Source organism: Zerene cesonia, chromosome 28 (assembly GCF_012273895.1).
Source record: "Zerene cesonia ecotype Mississippi chromosome 28, Zerene_cesonia_1.1, whole genome shotgun sequence".
NCBI lineage: Eukaryota > Metazoa > Arthropoda > Insecta > Lepidoptera > Pieridae > Zerene > Zerene cesonia.
This window is the reverse complement of record NC_052129.1, coordinates 2,325,300-2,347,234: the sequence shown is the minus strand read 5'-3', so window position 1 is coordinate 2,347,234 and position 21,935 is coordinate 2,325,300. Positions and strand designations below refer to the sequence as shown.

General features: G+C 34.4%; 1 protein-coding gene across 6 annotated transcripts in view; it reads left to right on the top strand.

The window, feature by feature from the left end:
* LOC119837550 (ankyrin-3-like) overlaps positions 1–21,935 on the top strand; it is a 129,185-nt gene that overhangs the window by 26,165 nt on the left and 81,085 nt on the right. The window lies entirely within an intron of this gene.

Genomic DNA, 21,935 nt, shown 5'->3' with positions numbered 1-21,935 from the left:
TTGTGCAAATGTGATAATTATGCTTGTGAGTTATATGGTTGACTGATTGTTTGATTGCGTTTGTTTCGGTTTGTTTGTAAAGCAATTTGTGATATTTCACCGGTGTTTTTAGAATTCCGAGTTTTGTATATTTAAAACTTTAAACTGTAAGATCGTTGTATCCATACATTCATCATCATTTAAAGTAACGACTAATACATTGTTTCTTTTACCTACTTGAGGTAATTTAGAGGGAAATATTTTCAATTAATTTTTATACAAATCCTTAAAGATTCGAAGTTTTCATTTAGAAATTATTAATTCGACTTCATTTTTTTTTGGTTTGTTATCCAGTACTTTCGAAAGAGTGCACCGATTGTGATGATACTATTTTAATTTGAAAGCTGTTTTCCATGTGGTGCCATTTTAATTTCGTATAATCTGACTATGTAGTAATAGCGGTTTGGATTTTGGTTTAAGTTATCTATTTTATAACTGCAAACAGTTTAATCAATATAGCTAGAACAATTTTATTTACAAAGAAAAAATTTGAAATTTGCATTGTTGTTTTGAATTCGCTTGAACCACATATCTTGTGTCTACCTGTTACACACTATTTCGGGCTTCTGATGTAAGGTATTAACATAACCGGTTGTGCTCGGTCACTGCCGCAGAGCGGCAGTTTGGACTGCGCTTTTATAATTCAGTAGACCAGTTGTAAAAGGGCTGAATTATATAGCGAAAATGTTAAGAGTCGTGTGTATATATCACATAACTTGGTATTGGTTTCCCTCCGGGTTTAAAACTTAGTTAAATATAGGCTATTACTCTCACGGATAACGTAACCATTTATTGGTTATATTAATACTTATTTGTGTAATAAAAAATAAAAAAAAAACGATCATGAGGCGCGATTCGAACCCGTCTCTTACAAAGGCAGGAACAGCCACCTAAGCATTCGAATTTCTTCTATAATAATAGAACTGAAATGTTGGTTTCATGTGCTTAAAGCAATTTTTATTATAGTATTTGTATAAAACTAAAAAAAAAAACATTTGTTAGGTTTTAATTCACGACATTTGCATAAAAAGCGCTGACTCTGATATTTAACTGCAAGTTATTATTGTAATAAGAGTACTTAGAGACTAAAAGCTCGTGCACTTAAAGTTTTAGTGCTTGCGTTACACAGGATCTAGGTATCAAGTGACTGTGTCTAGACGCTTTCCTATTTTTGTTTTCACTTATTTAACATATGTATGCAGTTGTTTTTAATGACGGGTATTCGTAATTATTGCGTATATGTATGTTTTTTATGTGAATGAGTTCATTTATATACTTTCATAATTTTTGTTAGTTATGCATCAGTACTAATTAGACCTTCTTAAATAATTTGCATCGCTATAACTGTTCTATATTTAAACACTTTTATAAAATTGTAATTTATAGACTGTATTGAAGAATTTATTTAGGTTATTAAGTTGTGTGATCTAGTAAAATACCTAGTATTTAAGCTCATTCATCGTTAATAGATTGAAGTTGTGAAGTAAACACACTATATATAAATCTAATATTATAAATGTGAAATTTGTTTGTTTGGATGCTTGTCCGTCCATCACGCTGAAACTACTGAACGGATTCTGATGAAATTTGTTATACAGACAGTGTATGAGCTGACTTGGGTAATAGGATACTTTAATCCTGATTAAATGCTCCCTTAGGATAAAACAGGAATCTTGGCGGATTCGGGACAAGCGTCTAGTATTACATAAAAATACTAACGTTCAAAATTTAAATTTCTGTTAGCTACAGAAGGATATAAAGATTTAGATTAAAACTGCATTCTATAAAAATACATTTGTATTTATAGTTTGTTACTAACATATAAGTTTTACTGTAGTTTTATGAATAAACACAACAAATGACAACCTTTTCACAGCGGCCATTAACTATCCAACGAGTACCATATAAGCCAACGTGGTAATGACAATTGCGGTGCACGCGGTAATCAAATTAATTGGCCAAGTGCCTGTTTGTGTGCGGTTAGATTATATAATTATGATCATCATCAGAATATCTATAGCCATACTAATCATATAAGGCTGAATTTGTTTGTTTCAACGCGCTAATATCAGGAAAGATTGCACCGATTTTAAACATTCTTTCACTCTTGAATATTCACGTGATTTCTGAGTAATTGACTATATATATGTACCACGGGGGAAGGCGGGCCGGATTATTATGTATTAATGTGCATCATGCACATTAATACATAATAATCTACTTTGGATGTGTATTTGAGATGAAAGAGCGGGAAACTTCACTTTTGTGTTTCACATCCAAACGATAATGTAGCTTATGATTGGTGAAAATGATTTCAAATCGGATAATTGCATCCATACCAAAGATACTACTCATTTGAGCATAAGTAAAAATTTCTTTTTAGCATACTTTGTTATATGGTATCACCTAAATAGTATAAAACAAAGTCGCTCTCCGCCTTTGTCTCGTCTCGACATCTTTAAAATTACGCAATAGATTTTTTAATAGAGTGATTTTAGAGGAAGGTTTATTGTACCCGTACGAAACTGGGGCGACATGCTAGTTGGCCATAGGATAGCCGGACTGCGGACACATTTTACCAGAGCCAATAGACACTTCAAGGTTATGTAATGGTGTGAAAAAATGCGTTAAATCCCTTGTTCTTTTACTTCTAACTGTTCGATCTCTTTCCGGTCTTTCGTTATATAGATAAGATAGATAAGATCTATTGATCTTAACTAGCACATTACATTCGCAATAAGAGAAGTCAGAAGGCATAATTGTCGAGACATGGGCGTGGGAATTTTCCTATTATTGTCTATGTGTGCACTGAGCCGCGCATGCGCACCATTGCCCTCTTAAGTGCGGACTAGAAAAAGTTTAACCTACTTTTGGATGTGTTTTTTGTTAGCTCTTTACTAGGCTTTGTTGCGATGGAAACAACTATGAAGTTTGTCACTTATTGTTCAGCATTCTGTGAGATGGGGTTCGAGAATAAAAGACAGATTAACGGATATAAAATGTGTTTTTTATCCTAACGTAAATAACACTCTAAGTACAACAACATGTGATTGATTAAACAGATTAGTTCACGAAATTAGCTATCTTCGTTTACGTTTATGTAGGTAGAAGTCGGACACATGTTTCTAAACGGTACTGAACTTTGGCATCTGTAATATGTATTTTAATGGCAGTTCATAGTCCCTCGCCTCAAGACTTTAGCAATTATAATACAAGGTATTAGATACCACAGACCACACTATATCCCTATAGTGTGGTCTGATAGCTATTAATATCCTTATATTATATAGATACTACTCCTTCTATGCCTACCGAAGCTTTTCTAGATAACTAGCTTAAGCTCTTAAACCCAATGAATCGAGATATTTCGTAGATTGAGATTTATTTTATGATCCGTTTAATATGGTATTTTTTACAATTAAATAAAACCATAAAATGATCTATATATACACCTTAACGTATTATTGCTACGTTTTTGCAGTTAATAACTTTAGAGGTAAAGAAATGCTTAAGCTTTATATCGATTAATATGAATAGTATGTATTAAATACTGCACGCAATCTGTACAAATAAAAACACTTTCATTGTTTTTTTTTTATAAATAGACGGTACAGTTAATCTTATTTTAGCATCTGTGGTGAACAAACCCGAGCGACCTAGAAATCTAAACTTTCTATTTTAGTTCGAGCAATTACATGTCAGGCTCCCTTGAGACACTGATAGGGGCTCTGATAAAATTAATTTGTTATCAGTAAGAAATATTGAGCTTTCTTAGTTCAATCCAATTGTTTAATCTTTGAGGAACTATCGCAAACTAAGCCCCGGCTTTGCTTGTGGTACATGCCTATAGCACTGAGGGAGCACGTAGCTACCTATCCAACGTAGAAGTAATTGACAACATCGGCCCAATAGTTCTTGAGATTATAGCGTTCACACAAACAGGGAAATTTTGTATTGTCAATGTTACACTTTGAATCACAATACAGTAATCATTGCAGTTCCATTACATATAATTAACTCTGTATTAATAGATATTGTTTCCGTCAAATTCATTATAATGTCCACGAAACTTACCGTTATTTCGTAAAATATTTCCTACTATAATAATCAATTAATAATTTAACTCCGTGGCTCGATTGTCATATTAATATTAAATGATGCAATGCGGTGTGATCGCTATCGTTGATATAAATTATCAGTAATTCACGTCAATTACACACATCAACAAAGTAAAAATCTATCAACAGTTTTCAGATATGGTTGTTGCAAAAATTATAGCTTACTAGCTGCGCCCCGCGGTTTCACCCGCGTAAGTCCGTATCCCGTAGGAATATCCGAATAAAAAGTTGTCTATATGTTATTCCAGTTGTCCAGCTATCTACGTACCAAATTTCATTACCGCTTATTATCTATTGCTTGCGCCAACGCTTCATTTTTGATAGTCGGTTAAAAAATAGTATCGCATTGAGATGATATACCTAATTATTATTCTATGAGAGGAAATCGAATTCTCGCTGAAAGCTTTAAAATCTAAAGCATATTATATTGTATTCGCTTAGTAAAATGTATTGACGCGTGCAAGTCCATTCGAATTTGATGTCTAATAAAAAAATAATGTTTTAAACGAACCATTAAAGATCCCGAAGAAAGTTAGTTTTAAAAATAGGCCATTTTACTAGCAGTTAAAAGAGTACATCAATTCCGTGTTGGTAAGAACTCGCCACATTTGGTTTGTTTTACGACGCTTACGCTTTTTTACATTTTCCTTTGTGCCGTTTCCTGGGAACTATTTTATTACGCTGTCCATTCTCAAAGGCCTAGATAAGCGGCACTATAAAGATAGTACAATTGTTTCTTTATATATTTAACCTGAAACTAATTCAGACGTTTGAAAGGTATGTATTTTACCGTTTACCGAAAAGTCTTCCTACATTTGGTAAGTCTTTGTAGGAAAATTTTGAAGCTTTTACTGTACGCTATGCGTGTGTGTGTCCTCTGTGTATGAATGAGTCAATAATTTATTTTTTTAATATAGATTTCCTTATAATAATGCGGGTGTAATAATTGCGTTGAATTTCAATATCTAATATAGTGGTATCTGTTAAATTACCTACCCAAGACTCGAGTTCACAATTTACTAGCTACGCCCCGCGGTTTCACCCGCGTAAGTCCGTATTCCGTGGGAATATCGGGATAAAAAGTTGCCTATATGTTATTACAGTTGTCTAGCTGTCTACGTACCAAATTTCATTGCAATCTGTTCGGTAGTTTTAACGTGAAAGAGCAATATTATATTCTGATGCCATTAATTATATTCTGATGCCTAAATCGTTTTAAATTTCATAAGACCATCATTTGTTTCAAAAAACGCATCGGTCGTTTTTAAACTTAAAGCGCCACGAGCCAAAGTCTATTTTATAGGAAGAAGGTGGAATATAGGAGCTATAGTACAAAAAATATTTAAATACTATACTATATTAATCGTATACTAGTGTCCTCAATAAACAATGGATAAACGTCAGCGATATTCAAAAGCAATCGACCCGTCTCGAGTGTGTTAGACTAAGCTTTCTCAGCTCAAGCCTTGGCTCGGCTTGAGATCTTCGTAATTGGCATGACTGGAGAAGAGATTAGGCATTGTTTGACATATTTCTTATTGAGTTGCGGAAAAAGACACGTCGACCAAATTGTAAGTGTTCACCGATATCTGTCTGGCTCTATCTCTTCTCTATATATAAAATTCTCGTGTCACAATGTTAGTTAGTTACCATAGTCCTCCGAAGCCTCTGGACCGAATATCATGAAATTTTTTGTGCATATCGGGTAGTTCTTAGAATCGGCCGACATTTATTTTTTATACCCCTAAGTGATAAGAGTAAGACAGAACAGCGTTTGCCGGGTCAGCTAGAATTTAAATAAAAATTAATCGCCAAATGTTTTGCTCAGCGCAGAACTCGAATAGGGCTCGACCAATTCGCCTAATCTTTATTTTATTTGTTTAGTAAGGCACAAGAAAGGTTATAATGGATAGTATAAACGTTCCACGGATAGACCGAGCGACCGTTAGTTAACAATATTTAAGTTATTTATAATGAAATAATATAATATAATAGAGTTGTCAATAATGTGTTAATAATATTATAAGATCTAATAATGTTGCTTTTGTTCTCAGGTACTAACGAATTCCAGTACTCTTTGGAAATAAAATACTAGGTAATGTAATTGATATAAAGAACTGTATTTACTTCCAGTGAATACACTGGAACTCACTCGAATAGTAAATAACGAAAATAACACTCGAATAGTTTGGAGACTATTGGTAGCAAATATTTTACAATGTATAAACGCAATCGGTAATGACTTTATGACAACATTGACATCTATGACTTCAATTGTAAATTTAAGTCCTACTACCTAGCATTTTCTTGTGTTTGACTACTACTATTTCCTACTACCTAATATTATAAACGCGAAAGTTTGTAAGTATGGGTAGATGGATGATACTCTTTCATGTGAAAACGGCGTATCGTATCTCTATGAAAATTGGTACAGAGATAGATTATAGTCTAGATTAGCATGTAGGGTACTTTTAACACGGGTACCACGCAAGCGGCGCCGCGAGTTACAGCTAATCTTATATATCGTACTGATCGTATTAAATAGAGATTTCATACTGCGTGAATATGCTCTATAGTATCATAAATTAGTTCACGCAGTCTTCAGATCAATAACCTTAAGATGAAGTGATCGTGAAAGTGTTTGACAGGGAAAGTGCTTGGTCCATTTGGGACACTTCGAAAAGGTCAGGCTTCACTTGTTTCCGTTTGTGAAATAGCCATCTATTTTAATTTATTTGTGTGTAGTTTACGATGTTTGATTTCAGACTTACATTTTCTTCATAGTATAACGTGGAAAGAGTGTCTTTTCGTTCGATATTGTATGTCTCCAAATATATTTAGCCTCTTTTGAAAATATTATCACCATTATAAATTACTAGCTGCGCCCCGCGGTTTCACCCGCATAAGTCCGTATCCCGTAGGAATATCGGGATAAAAGTTGCGTATATGTTATTCCCGTTGTCCAGCTGTCTACGTACCAAATTTTATTACAATCGTTTCGGTAGTTTTAACGTGAAAGTACAACAAACACACACACATCCTTACAAACTTTCGCATTCCTAATATTAGTAGGATTAAAAAAAGGTTTTCAAGATAATGAAGATTGCAATTTTTCTTAATTGCTCCAGCTGAGACAAGTCGCATTAACAAAAAAGCACAAACAGCTAAGCACGTGAAACACGCTTCGAGTTTCAATGGCAAAATTATACGAACCGTCCATATAGGTACATGCGAGTGGATATAGCTAGGTGCATGTAGGTACAGTGCTAAAGAAAAGCGATCAAGTACAGTTAGGTGGTGAAGTGACAGGAGAACGGTAGGGCGCCCTGGATCCGTGTCAATTGATGCGTCTGCGATATTTCCTCTGATACGATTTTATCTTTTTGTTGCCAGTGAGTCATGTGACATGAATGCGAAATTGCGTGATAAATAATTGTTTTTTTTACTGTGTACAAGTTATGTAACAACTCTATCCTTAATATTCAGTAATATTTTTATAGTATGTTCCAACTATTTTGTATGTTTTTTGTAGTCCTGTCACACTTTTTCCTAGTTCATTAAGTCAATAGTTAAAATTGCGAAATAAGCTTTATAGCAGCACAGTAATCTATACCTAAACCTTTTCGATATATTTTATGTTAAAACGTTGTAATCGAGCTACGTTATAGAAATAATTATTTTTGAATTGACTCATAACCTACACACTAAGCAATAATCTTTTTTTTTTATTGTGGGATAGTGAAGCGCTTGACTACCATCTCGCCTGCTGGTAAGCGTAGATGTAGTCTAAGATGGAGCGCGCTTCCCTAGGAGGTACCTGTTCACTCTACTTTTGAAGATCCCCAAATTTTACCCGTCAGGGAACACAGACTCAGGAAGCATGTTCCAGTCCCTTTCGGTTCGAATAAAGAATGTAGAGTCGAACCGCTTAGTCCGGGTACATGGAACATCCACCATAAAGCGGTGCCTAGAGTCTGTGCGCCTCGACGACCGATGGAAGAATGGGGATGGCGGAATCAAATTGTGTAATTCCGCAGCGCACTCTCCAAAGTGTATCCGAAAAAAGACCGATAGACTAGCCACTCTACGGCGATAAATATATGATAAATTATTAAATAAATAAATAATTCTCTATCTATGATAAAGAACACTATAGTACTGTAGTTATCCAAAACAAAACAAAATATATATAAATATTAACATCTCTATAGAGTGATCAATAAAGTACAGTTAGGTGGTAAAGTGACAAGCGTTGACAGCGCCGTAGGGCGCGCTAAATTGTGGCGTCAATTGACACTGACTGTCTCTGCTTTTTTTTTATGGTATATTCTTGTTACAGCTTTGTTAGTCATCGTTTATGTGTTGTTTTGTATTATATGTTTGATCAAGTATTAATACGATACCTTAAATTGGATCGATTTTTTTTTATGTCACAGTCAGCAATGGAGCTGGGGGGTCGCCTGATGGTAAACGCTAGCACCGCCCATGAACATTTGAAGAGGCGTACGGTCGATTGCAGACGTTACGCCTCTTCAAATGGATTGCAGACTTAAAATAAGGAAGGGATTAGCATAAAGGATTGATGAGAGGAATAAAGGAAAGGACTAGGAAGTGTAAGGAAAAGGATAAGGGACTCCGGTTCCCCCACTCACCGAACGAAACACAGCAGTATGCTATTTCACGCCGTTCGTCTGTGGGGGGTGTGGTACTTCCCCGGTGCGAGCTGGCCCAATTCGTGCCAAATCGTGCTCGACTACAACATGCTAAGTAGTAAAGCATCTATACATATTATGTGGGAAGTTATTTGCTATTTACATCTAAACATATTCGTACGTACTCAGAAAAATGTTAAATATATAATTTTTTTGTTGTAACATGATATATTTGAATTTCGGTATGGTTTTCGTATATTTCATTAAAGGTATTTAATAACTTTTGCAACTACGTAGGTACTACCAGCGTAAAGTTCATTGTTGTACTTCTGTTTGTTACTCGCTTAATCTTGTTTCCAACTATGGGATCACGTCTCATCTCTAATCCTATTAAACCCTTATATAAAAAGTTTAACTACACTCAAATATTAGTCAGAATAGTATTGTGTCTCACATTTAACACCTTGTATCGTAAAAGCCATTCATACGAACGTCGCATATAAATTAGATATTTAATATTCAGCTCGAGCGCTTTTCGATGTAACTGTACCGATTTGACACATGCTCGAATTAGTTCTATAATTATCGCAGTCGCCTTTTGTCGTATTTATGAACGTTGTTGTATTGTAATAATTATGTATTCATATGAATTAGTAGCGCAGTAGTTCCGCCCGCGGCTTCGGTCGCGTGGACATAAAAATTTAGTACTTAGGTTAAATCTTAGAAAATAAGCAGTTTGGCATTTTTATCTTGAGCTTGGAGTACGCCTCTAAGCTTAATCGTCGATATAGTTTTTTTATGTAAGTGTTTAGAAAGTCTTTATATGATTTTTGAATAACTTATCAAAACCTATTTAACGGAACGATAAATATTATATGTACCTATAGTTTTCAGTATATTTGTAGTACAGAGCACAATCAAAGCAGAACTTTAATCTTTATCGTTTAACTGTAACCTTCCAGGCTGCGATGTTAGAAACACCATAGGAATTTTAATTTGTAGAGCGAATAGTTATGACGCCTGAGTCACAGGAATATAAATTAAGTGTCATAAATGGGCCAAGGTTAATTCAATTTCGTAATAAAGGCTGACATAATACGCGATTTACAGTGTCGGGCATGCGTCAGGACTATATGGGGTTTTGTCTGTTTCTAAAGGGTATGGGAGTTTAAGTATGTTTTAATATATGTTGTTGTACTCTATACGTATTAATTAAATATACTATGTATGTTTAATGGTAGTTATAGTATACTATCATTCCTAACGATCAATAACTATCAGACTAACGAATTATTTTGAATGTTACGAAGTTCGGATTGTTATGAAAAAAATTGTTATTGATATTTAATAGAGTTTGTAAATATTTATTTCGTTGAATGCACCCACGTTTAATTTACTTTAAAATTTGACACGGCATATCATAGAAACTGACTAACTGTCTGTAAGTGCTCAGTAAATGTAGCGTTGTATGAAGAAATAATTGTTTAAATCGGTCTATAAGTTTTTGATTTCGCATAATGTAGAAATCGCTTAATACTTCAAACTAGTATGTCCGTCTCCTTATCGAATTAAATACGAGTTACGAATTTAACTTGTTTATGTAGGTAACAGTCTGAACAATGCTATCAAGTCTAGATTGAACGCTAATATCAATGAAAACGTTAGAGCACAATGGTAGATATCCACAGTAATCGATTCCAGTGTTCACACGCGATGCTATCATAGAAATCGATACCAAATGGGTGACGAGAAAAATTGTCGGAATTCTTTGCGTCGAGATTATCGGTTTTCTTTTATTGAAACTTGCGTGTGTGTGTGTGTGTCGATCGTCTAGTAGTCTGTAGAGATGAATTGTTTATCAGTTATGGTATATATTAGTAATATAGTATTTATAGTTACTAGTATAGTATTATTTGCTTATATTACCTTGACCTGTATGCTGGTATGTAGTCAACTTTAAATGTTCAAACACTGTAAAGACACTTGTCAAGGATTGCTGACTTTCTGATTACGGTCGCCAGGATAATGTCCTTAATTATACTATGTATGAGAGCAAGTGAAACAATTTAGTAAATCCAATCATTAAAGGTTTTTTTTTGTATAAATTAACCACTTACGACACGACAGTATTCTGTAAATACATTGAATGCAAGTTTTGTGCTTTCATCCTACTAATATTATAAATGCGAAATTTTGTAAGGATGTCTGTGTGTTTGTTGCTCTTTCATGCAAAAACTACTGAACCGATTGCAATGAAACTTGGCTAATTTTTATGCTGATATTCCTACAGGATACGGACTGACGCGGGTGAAACCGCGGGGCGCAGCTAGTGTTTCATATTTAATTTATTCATAAACGAAACGAAATATTGAAACCTCATCCATCATCGTATACAAAACGTTACTTCCCTGTCATGTCGATTCCATAAACCGTGTTTTCAAATTTGTTCACACGTATTTAAAAACCACACATAAAAAGCTACAAAATCTCAGCTCGCTTACCGTTAAGTTGAAACTCATTGTCTCGCCAACTAGCTGGGGGTCTCAAACGAATTAGAGGTCCGAAGAGCGTTCTTTTGTCGGTCTCAAAACTCTCGACCCACGCGTTTTAATGTGGGTGGAACGCGTTAATTATAAAGCAATTTTCTACCCTCGAAAAGGTTTTGTTTCGCTTAGAAAATGTTAGATTTAACGTTGGGCAAATGTTGTTTTCGTTCCGCTGCGTCATTGCTATGTGGATTTTTAATTGTCACGTGCGTCGCTGCAAATGCAATTTGAATTTTTATATCAAAATATTAATACACATCAAATACGCTGTGGAATAGAATAGTAACAGTGAATTTCCTGCAAAATTAAAGGTATTTGAATAAATCGTGTTTTGGTACTAGATCTTACGATAAAATACATTAGTCTCAGAATGTAAAATATTATGTTTATATTATACAAAAATCAAACGAATGTCCTAAACTTCACTTATATAATTAAAGTCTCTCATGTGAGAGACTATCTCTGAATGGGAATAAATGTGTTAAACCTAAAAGAATGATTACAATTAGAAATACAGAGTAATACAATTTGTACTCATATTTATTAGCTACTACTATAGGTAAGACATAAATAAGATATTAATATATACCTATCACACACTCGATGTACCTAGCTGCCTATTTCTGTGTTTGCATTATTGTCATACTCACATGTGATAGAAACGTGTGTTCTACAGAGAACTATGGTCCCAATATGCATTGTTTCAGTCGGGACCTGCATACAGAGGCCAACGCTCTGAGTACTAAGACATAGGACGCACGCGCCCTCGCACAATCGTTTATCTTAAAACGGGAGGACTCTAATGGAATGATGGTGCGAGTTATACGCGATTGACCTTTGTACCCGCGTCGAGGTTGTATGGACGTGAGGTAGTGTTATTGTGGAGATATTTTACTTCTGCATCGCGCTGTTGAAGTTTTTTGAGATCATTGCATATAAATTAAATTACAGCGTCTGTAATGTTATGTTCCTGACACCTCGAACTAATAGCTTCGACCCAGGAGGTCTACATCTATATACGTTTGTACCTATATAGGTACAAACCTATGTGTCTAAATGAAATAAATTAAATTATATTAAATACCAAATAAAACATGGTCGCGAGACACAGCTGATATAAAAAGTAGAGCTTTAACTTCGCCTATTTGGTTTAATCATCATTGTAGTTCATGAAGCTGCCTTTGCGATGGAGTCAAAGCATCATCGTAACATTATTGATTGACTGAATTATTTATTCAAAACAATTGAAGGAATATCAGTAAAGTTATCACAGTTTTCATTTATATGGTAATATTGACATTAAATACCCGCTACCTCCTCCCCCTTGACGCAAAATTGTGACTGCACGAAATGGTCTCGAATCGTAACCGGTCTTAGCGACTCGTAGGACTACGTAACAGCTATCATTGAGTTATTATAGCGTTTTGATGTATTACTTCCAATTCGAAGGTCATATGTATGTAATAGGTCATAGGTGGGATATGGGTGGGCTGTGTGTGTGTGGGTAATTTATAGAAGGAAATAACATAAAGACGGGTCAGATGCGTTACGTACGACCAGTGGTGATTCAGTAACCTCGTACTTAAAATATTATTATTATTATTATTTATTATTTTATTTAAGCACACTAGCAGCTAAAAAGCTGATGCGTGTGTATTTTATGATTTGAAGAAAACATTTAGTTCATCCAATTTATTTTTAAAACTATTCAACGTGGGTGCCATTATTACACTCTCGGGTAGCCTATTCCACTCTGTGACAACACGGTTGGATAAAAAATGCTTCATGGGGTTGCATTTACTTTGCACTCTCCACAATTTGCGTGAATGTCCACGTAAATCTTTGTTTTCATTCAGAGTGTACAAACTGTCAATCCCGGGTACATTATAATACCCACTAAGTATTTTGTATGTTTCGATAAGACTTCCCCTCTGCCTGCGCCTTTCAAGAGATGTGAGGTCAAGTATGTGGGGGGTTCGAAGCCAGGCGAGCGTAAAAGAAATAAATCAATATTTAAATTTGTCTGGCCATATACATATCCAAGACACAAAAGTTCGATGACATGTCACATCTGCCAACCCGCACTTTGCCAGCGTGGTAGATTATAGCCTGAACCCTCACAGGAGGTCTGTGTCCCAGCAGTGGGAACATGTAGTGGCTGATGACGATGTATGAGCTTGAGCTTGTATTGATTTTATGATGTTGTTATTGTTTTGTTATTTATTTATTTATAAATCTCTAATACGCTTCTTCATTTCATCCTCTACTCTCTTTTATCTACGTTTCTTCGGTTCTACTTTTAAATGTATTTAGCGGCCTTAAATAAATCCGTTTAAAAGTTATTAATTTCCTAAATCTGGAGATTCGTTCCAGAGTTTCATTAACCAACGATTACGATAAGAGTTTGTTGTTGCTAATGTATATATCAGCTGTACAACAAATGATGCTTTTATTTATATAGTCGAAACAATAATTCGGTCCATTAAAAAAGTTTAAACGTTCCAAAAGTCTTAAATGTGTGAATAATGCATATACATATTACCTACATTTGACGAGTGTGACCTTTTAAGTGAAATTAAATATTTTAATACCCATTCCTATTTATATATGTACGTATACTGTAATAGCGGCGTTGACGCCTCTTAATGTGAAGGGTCAGCACATTGATCATGTTAAAGGTTAAAACGTCGATTTTAACAGAGATTTTCTGATAGATTGATTTTTTAAAACAGTTTCGAAAGATGCACCAAATATCGTGAACTTTTACTGGGTGATGTTTAAACCGGTTTAGTATTTGTATAGCAGTAGTTATCTCCCGTGATAAATTTGTGTTCGGTACTGTTTGAGAATTTGAACTTTTTAAGATTTGACGGTACTTTTAAGATTTGAAATATAATTGTTTCATGATATCAATCTGCAACAATACAGATGTAAATATGATAAAAATAGTTCCTAAAAGAACCGACATCCTATCCTACTAATATTATAAATGCGAAAGTTTGTAAGGATGTGTGTGCGTTTGTTGCTCTTTCACGCAAAAACTACTAAACCGATTGCAATGAAATTTGGTACGTAGACAGCTGGATAACTGGAATAACATAGAGGCAATTTTTTATCCCGATATTCCTACGGGATACACACTTACGCGGGTGAAACCGCGGGGCGCAGCTTGTTCTTCATAAACCCTAAGCTTTACTCTAATTTTTATATTTTAACAAATATTGATTATAGTCGAGAGTTTTGATTTAAGGTAATAGGAGAATAGCCATTAATTAAAGTATGTAATACTAATAAAATGAGATAGAGTGATCCGATATTAATCTACTGTATAACTATATGAATTGATAAAAAGTGCTATAAACATGATATACTAATAAAAACTAGACATTATAATGAGGTCTAATAAAATCTGAATTCACGTCGCGTCGCGACGCAATCATAGGATGTATTAAATCTATACGACGCGACACGATGTAATATGATACGACATATCGTAAGTCGGATGCACACGATATTCCCGCTTCTAAATAATAAACATTGTGCCCATGATGACAAATAATATTATTATTACTGGATTTAACAAGTGAACGAGTTACTCTTATAAAATTCTGTCTATGTACTTTTAAAAAGTTTAAATTTATTTCGTTATGAAATAGCTGTTGCCCGCAGCTTCGCCCGTGCGGTCTTAATGATTTTTCATGGTACAGACTTTCATCGCCTATTTGATTCCCTTGGGGGTAGAATTTATCAAAATCCTCACTTAGTAGATGCCTTCGTCATAACATCTATCTGCATACCAAATTTCAGCCCGATCCGTTCAGTGGTTTGGGCTGTGCGTTGATAGATCACTATGTCAGTCGGACACCTTCGAGTTATATATATTTAGATTTTGTAATACTTATATCATCCTGTCGTGTCTTATGTAGTGCGCCGGATTCAAACGTGGTAACCTATAGCCGCCAGACACACTGAGTCACTGCTGGACCAGCCCACGCGTCTGATGTCGAGATAAAAACAAGATTTGTTTATTGTTCGATTCTGAGATGAGCCATCGATTGGGGACGGTGAAATATCGATCGTGGATGGATAAAGCTTTTGGATGTTGTGCCTTATGGCATGTTGGTAATGGTAAATAATTTTAATGTATTGTGAAGATCCAAAAGAGTTAGAAGTTATGTGGAATACATTGTTGGCTAACTTTTAATATTTATATGTATGTACACTTATTCTAATACTATAAAGCATCTAAAAGTTGTATAACAGATCCTTGAGTTGTATAGGCTATATAATAGGTAACGATAGCTCACACGTTATTCGAAATTGATGTAGTTTTTAGATTATTGTAGTTTTTAGTAGAATTCATGTTCCATGTAGTATGTAGGTATGTGGTGGGTTTATGTGTAACTACATATTGTATAGGTTAGGCAAAGACAGATATGTGCAGACAACAGTGGATTTTTTATGTTCTATTACCTACACACATTATTGTACTTTTATTACATACGTTTATTGTTTAATTATTATATATATGCTGTTTCTTTCCATGTGAATATATGGAATATGATATATTGCTGGTATTCGAAATCTCGTTTATATTCAAAATAAAGACTAAGCCAAGAAACTTTCGTAATCTGTATCCTTGTCAAAACAAGGCACTTCAAAGTTCAACCATTGTACGGATATTTAAATACGAATGGTAATGGTAAACAAGGTAATTTGTATAGCACTTGTAACTTGAATGTGAACGAGGGAAAACAGTGACTCACTAGGAATACTACCTAATACGAGCATGATGGTGATGTGGTAATGTAAAAAGTGATTTTTGCTTCGATAGAGACCGATTCCACGAATGTGGAAAAAAACACCTACGCCTTCAAAGATATTCGAATTTTTGGGGGTTCACTGTGGTTGTTTTTACGATTATTAAAATGTAGTTATTCTAGTTTTTGACAGTAAACCTTGGCAAGTTAAGTCTATTCGTCCTTAATTATCTCTGCGCACCTATATATAGTGAAATTTTGCATAGATACCCATGCCCCCCCGGAACAGGGGCCGTGTAATGTCGGACTTTTAACCACTATAATCCCATTGTTTGGTGAAGAGACCAGGGTTGTTTGATAGAATTCGTCCGCGACCCTCTCATCAGATATCCGTACACCTACGTTTATTTTTGAAGAAACTATAAGCACATATAGATGACTTGCTGCGCCCCGTTGTTTTACCTGCGTAAGTCTGTATCCCGGAGCAATATTGGGATAAAAAGTCGCCTATGTGTTATTCCAGTTATCCAGCTATCTACGTACCCAATATCAATGCAATCGGTTGAGTAGTTTTTGCGTGAAAGAGTAACAAACATACACATACACATCCATCCTCACAAACTTTCGCATTTATAATATTAGTAGAATTATATAATACAAATACTATTGTAAATAATAGTCGCACGGATATATAAAAATAATAAATTAATGATCTGTTAATAGAGTACATTATACCAACGATCATTTAATTGAAATCTCACAAAACAAATACTAATAATGGCAACATTATATAAAAAGTATTTCACAGTGGAAGCAAATTAACATAGAGGTCCATTTAACATGTAATTACTACGCCGTGTGTATTATTGTAATGATGGTAATTATTAAGCAAGTGTCTCGCGGTCGCATGCGCTTAAGAATGATAGGATTGCACGCATGAATAATGCAGTATCGATCTCCATTGGATATTTCCGATTAACCTGATTAAATGTTTATTGTAATGAGCTCTCAGTCGCCGCCGAAGGAAAGTGGATGTTGTTCGCATGGACTTTTTAATTGGTGAAAATGGAATCGTGATTTGAACAAATATTTATTTATTACTGTGTTGTATTTACTACTTTTATACTAATTTTCCGCCCAGGCTTCTTGTCAAAGGGAACGTTAAATAGTGACAAGTTTTCACCCCCCGTTGTTCCCGATTTTCTGGGGTAAAATCTATCATCATCCACTCTCGGGTGCCCAACTGGTTTGTATTTATAATATTAGTAGGGATCTTTGTATCCAAGATTTGGTTTGAAGGTTAATTACTGACACATCTGAATTATTTATCCGCTTTGGATTATACGAATATTACTGATGTTACATTAGCGAAGGCTTTCGTTAATATACATCATAAAAATCTAACGTGAAGACGTAATAATATTAACAAAAGAAAAGGGGGGTTAATGTATGTCTTTAAATAGTACTAATTCCAGTGTGGGACAAAGAAAGAGCTAGCTATAAAGGTCGTCTAATGTCCATCCATCATCCATCACTTTCCCACACTGGAATTAGTACTGCTTAAAGACGTCACGGAATTCACGATAAAAGAGGTCCTCTATTATCGTTTCTGTAAAAAAAAGTCGATATCATAAAATGACGTAACGTTCTTAACTTGACAGTACCACTTAATATGCCTTCTGCATAATTGCCAGTGTAAAAAACGTAGAGCACAATGTTAATACCACAATAAAACTACCCACATTTCATTGTCAAGGTCTGTTTGCGGAAACAATGAGTCATGTTACGTCATTACATAATTATATATGCCGTCGATTGTGAGGGGTAATCCGATTGTAGTTTTAAGATTTTTAATTCACTGTTGTATTTCGAATTTTGGGAAAACTAAATGTAGCAATTATGTGCTGCAAGGTTTTAAATGTATATCTGAAAATACAATTTTCATATGTTTTCTATGTAAACAGATTTCTTTTAAATTCCCCAAGTATTTGCACGTTTCTTTTAATTGTAGAGGATAATGATTCCGCAGCTGTAAAAGCACAAACAGAACATTGCGTTTACGGTACTGGAAAGTAATTGAAAATTAGCAAGTATCTAATAAAGGTGGCAATAAAAATACCTAAATACCTACTGTATCGCATTCGTTCGGATGTCTTGTGATTGCAATACATTTCTATCATTTTACAAAGAAACTGCAGTAGGGTTGGCAATTTTATCGCTAAATATGAAGAAAAAGTTAATTTACTATACGTACTGACGTATTCGGTATTAAACATCGAGAATCTTATTATTTTATTAGCTTATACATATTTGTTATTAGCTTTCCACCCGCGTGGTCAAAGGGCTAGATGAACAGTCTCGGGGATTTGACTATAATAAATATCCTATGTCCTTTGTCACATTTCATCTGATTTCATCTGATTCGTGGCGTACGGGTGATGAAGTAACAGACAGAGTTTACGCATTTACAATATTAATATAGATAGTTTATGGTGCTCATCCTACTAATATTATAAATGCGAAAGTTTGAAAGGATGTGTGTGCGTTTGTTGCTCTTTCACGCAAAAACTACTGAACCGATTGCAATGAAAATTTTTGGGTAGATAGCTGGACAACTGGAATAACATAAAGGCTACTTTTTATCCCGATATTCCTACGGGATAAGGACTTACGCGGGTGAAACCGCGGGGCGCAGCTTGTATTAATATATTTTCAAAATTGTAGCACTTTCAGAAATAAGTTTTAATGGTTGAGCTTTTAAAGGAAGATATGATACGTTTTATACACAGGACCCATATAGGTATGACACAAGAGTCAATTATAATTTTATCGACGTAGGCCTTTATTAGAATTTCGCATTATGTGCAACCCTAGATTTCTAGATAGGTGATTCCGCCTCAGTACGGTGGAGCCAAGTTTTTATTCCTCGTAGAGTTGTGGCGCCTTCGCTTGGCACTTGATTTATTAACTGTATATTATATAACGGTATTTAATAATATGAACGCTAACGATATTGCATATCTATATAATGTATCACTTAGTTATGTATATATATTTTGTTTTACTTTCAACCGACTTCAAAAAAATTAGGAGATTCACAATTCGACTGTATTTTTATTTTGGGTTTGTTACCTCCAGAAATTTCGATTGAGTGATCTGATTTTGATGTTTTTTCTTTTATTTGAAAGCCGATGCCTTATGTGTGATCCGTTCAAATTTGGTCTATTTGGTATGGATTTGATAATGACGGTTTAATTTTTTTGTATAAGAAATATAAGAGAAATATAATTTTTCTGTCCAATAACAGAGCCTATATAATATCTAGAGAAGAATAGTTTATTTACAATCCTGAAATTCAAATCAGCTATCAAATAAAAAAAGAGGTTCATCAAAATCGGTTTACCCAGTCGAAATTCTGAGTTTCTGAGAATTCTTAGAACTACACGAAAAAATACAATCATTTCGAGAACCTGCTCCATTTTTGAAGTCGGTTGAAAAGAGATGAGCAGTGGCGGGTCAATGCCCAAGTCATCGAAGACGCGGGTTTTGCTGTTAAAAAAACAAAAGGTTTGATGATATTTGACATTGGACGACCTGGTAGCCCAAGCTCTAAACTACAAAAATACCATTTAGTCTGTGCCTCACTCCCATTAAAATCCCGCGCAGGGAATCTCCCGGGTACACGGGTACACCGCGTAAAAAAACAAGTGATAATGATAAATCCATTCACATGATTAAAACATTACACTCTTTTAATGCGTAGTTGCGTACGAAACGTACAGCAATTAATCAATGGCTGCGCGTGCTCAATAAATCTGGAATGGGATTGTATTAATCAAATCGTGTTCAACAATGAATATTTCGTATTAGTCTGGTGGGAGTTAAACCGTGTGTACTTTTATATATATATATATATATATATATATATATATATATATATATATATATAGAGAGAGAGAGAGAGAGTGAGAGAGGGTATCAGGATTGATATAAACAATGTTTATTAATTTTTTTATAACAGAAGCTACTGTTTTACTTGGCGCTTGCGATGGTTGGGATTTCTATTCAGGTCTTGCTGATGGGCTTTCATTGAGGAAATTATTGCACACACACCCATATATATCATATATATATCATTATATATCATATATATAGTAGTATGTCTGATTAGCGTAAAACTATGTGAAATGTCATTATTATTAGTAAAATCAGACATTTCTTGCTTGCTTCAACACAACCCACTGTCTGTATCTGTCATGTCTACAAGCTTTTTATTTTCTGGTTTTGTTTTAGTCGCATACTTTTTCTACAGTTTACAACGGACAATAGAACGTGATGTTTAATTAAGTAGTTTCAATAAATAAGTAATTTCTAGATACTTCTGCCCTTAGTGTGATTATACTGGTAGCATTCCATGCATTAAATGTTTTAAGACAAAAACACTGTTCCAAAATATGTACCTATAGCGAAGAGGGACAGTTTAAGCTCTCGCACCCTTTCCTGCACTCTCTTTAAACCTTTTCAGGTTTTGTTTTCGCGTCTAGCTTACATCTATCTATATATCAAAACTCATTCATAACCCTTCCTCAGTATTGTAGTGAAAACGACAATCAGAGCGAGTTTTGCATAAAACATTAGATGTGTTTCTGAACAGAACCCTGCACTTTCCAGCATTAAAAGTACACTTCTGTAAGTAATCGCTATACATCCAATTTCCATAAGTTTCCAGATAGTTTTAATATGAGTGCTACCCAATTTCAGAAAACGTGACTTGTCTCAGATATTGTTACAATTCTCTTTACGACTGTTATATAGAGCAGAAGAGTTCGTTAATTTGTTTGTTTGAATAAGCTAATATCAGGAACTTACTGGATCGCAATCAAAAATGAATATTTTGCTGGTTATGTCATGTATCGAGGATGACAGCATCTGAATAATCATCATCTTAAAATATGGAAGTTTTATAACACGCTTTTATTAGCTTCATCTGTATGTTTGTATGTAACCGGCTCTTTTAGACTCGATATTGTTTTACTTCAAACGGAAAAATTCGTACTTTGTACACTTATCAAAAATCAGTGACAATACATTAATTACATGAGTTTATTTTACTACCCTGATTAGGATCGCCAGGATTTATTAAGTACTTACGTATAAGAATTATATGTATAAGAGCAAGTGAGACAATTTAGTTGATTCTATAATATAAGCTATTTTTTTGTTATTTTGTAACTATATATTTAGATATCTAAACGTCCATAAGATATATGCTTCGAAATTGATAAAATATGTTCTAGAAAGCTCGACGCTATACCGGATTATATATCTTTACTTTGAGCATTTGCTTGACCCAATTGGCTTTGAGCGTATCCTATGTGAGATATATTACACTATTATAGGAGTATTATGTCTGGCTTAGGTATAATGATACTCTTAAATTATTTAAGATATCACATTGTGTGTGAAAAATGATTTTCACGGTTCACCTTTTAAACATTTTAACTAAATTGAATATTCACATGCATTATATTTAAGCCTAGTGCCTTTATATACAATGAAGTATTTATTTCTTTAGTTTAGCAAGTGTAATGTGCGCGTTTGCTGATCTTTTATTGGTAAAATTGTATGGTTCTGTTTTCAAAAATGTTTATTTTTACTACGATTTATTACCATCATCAGCCCATGTTGGTTACCTTTGCGACGCGAAAGAAAGACAAAAAACCTTTCTTTCAACTTTCGCATTTATAATATTAGTAAGGCACCAGAAAATTTTGTGTACAATCAATGAATAATGCCAAAGCGTAAACCATGAATGAACTC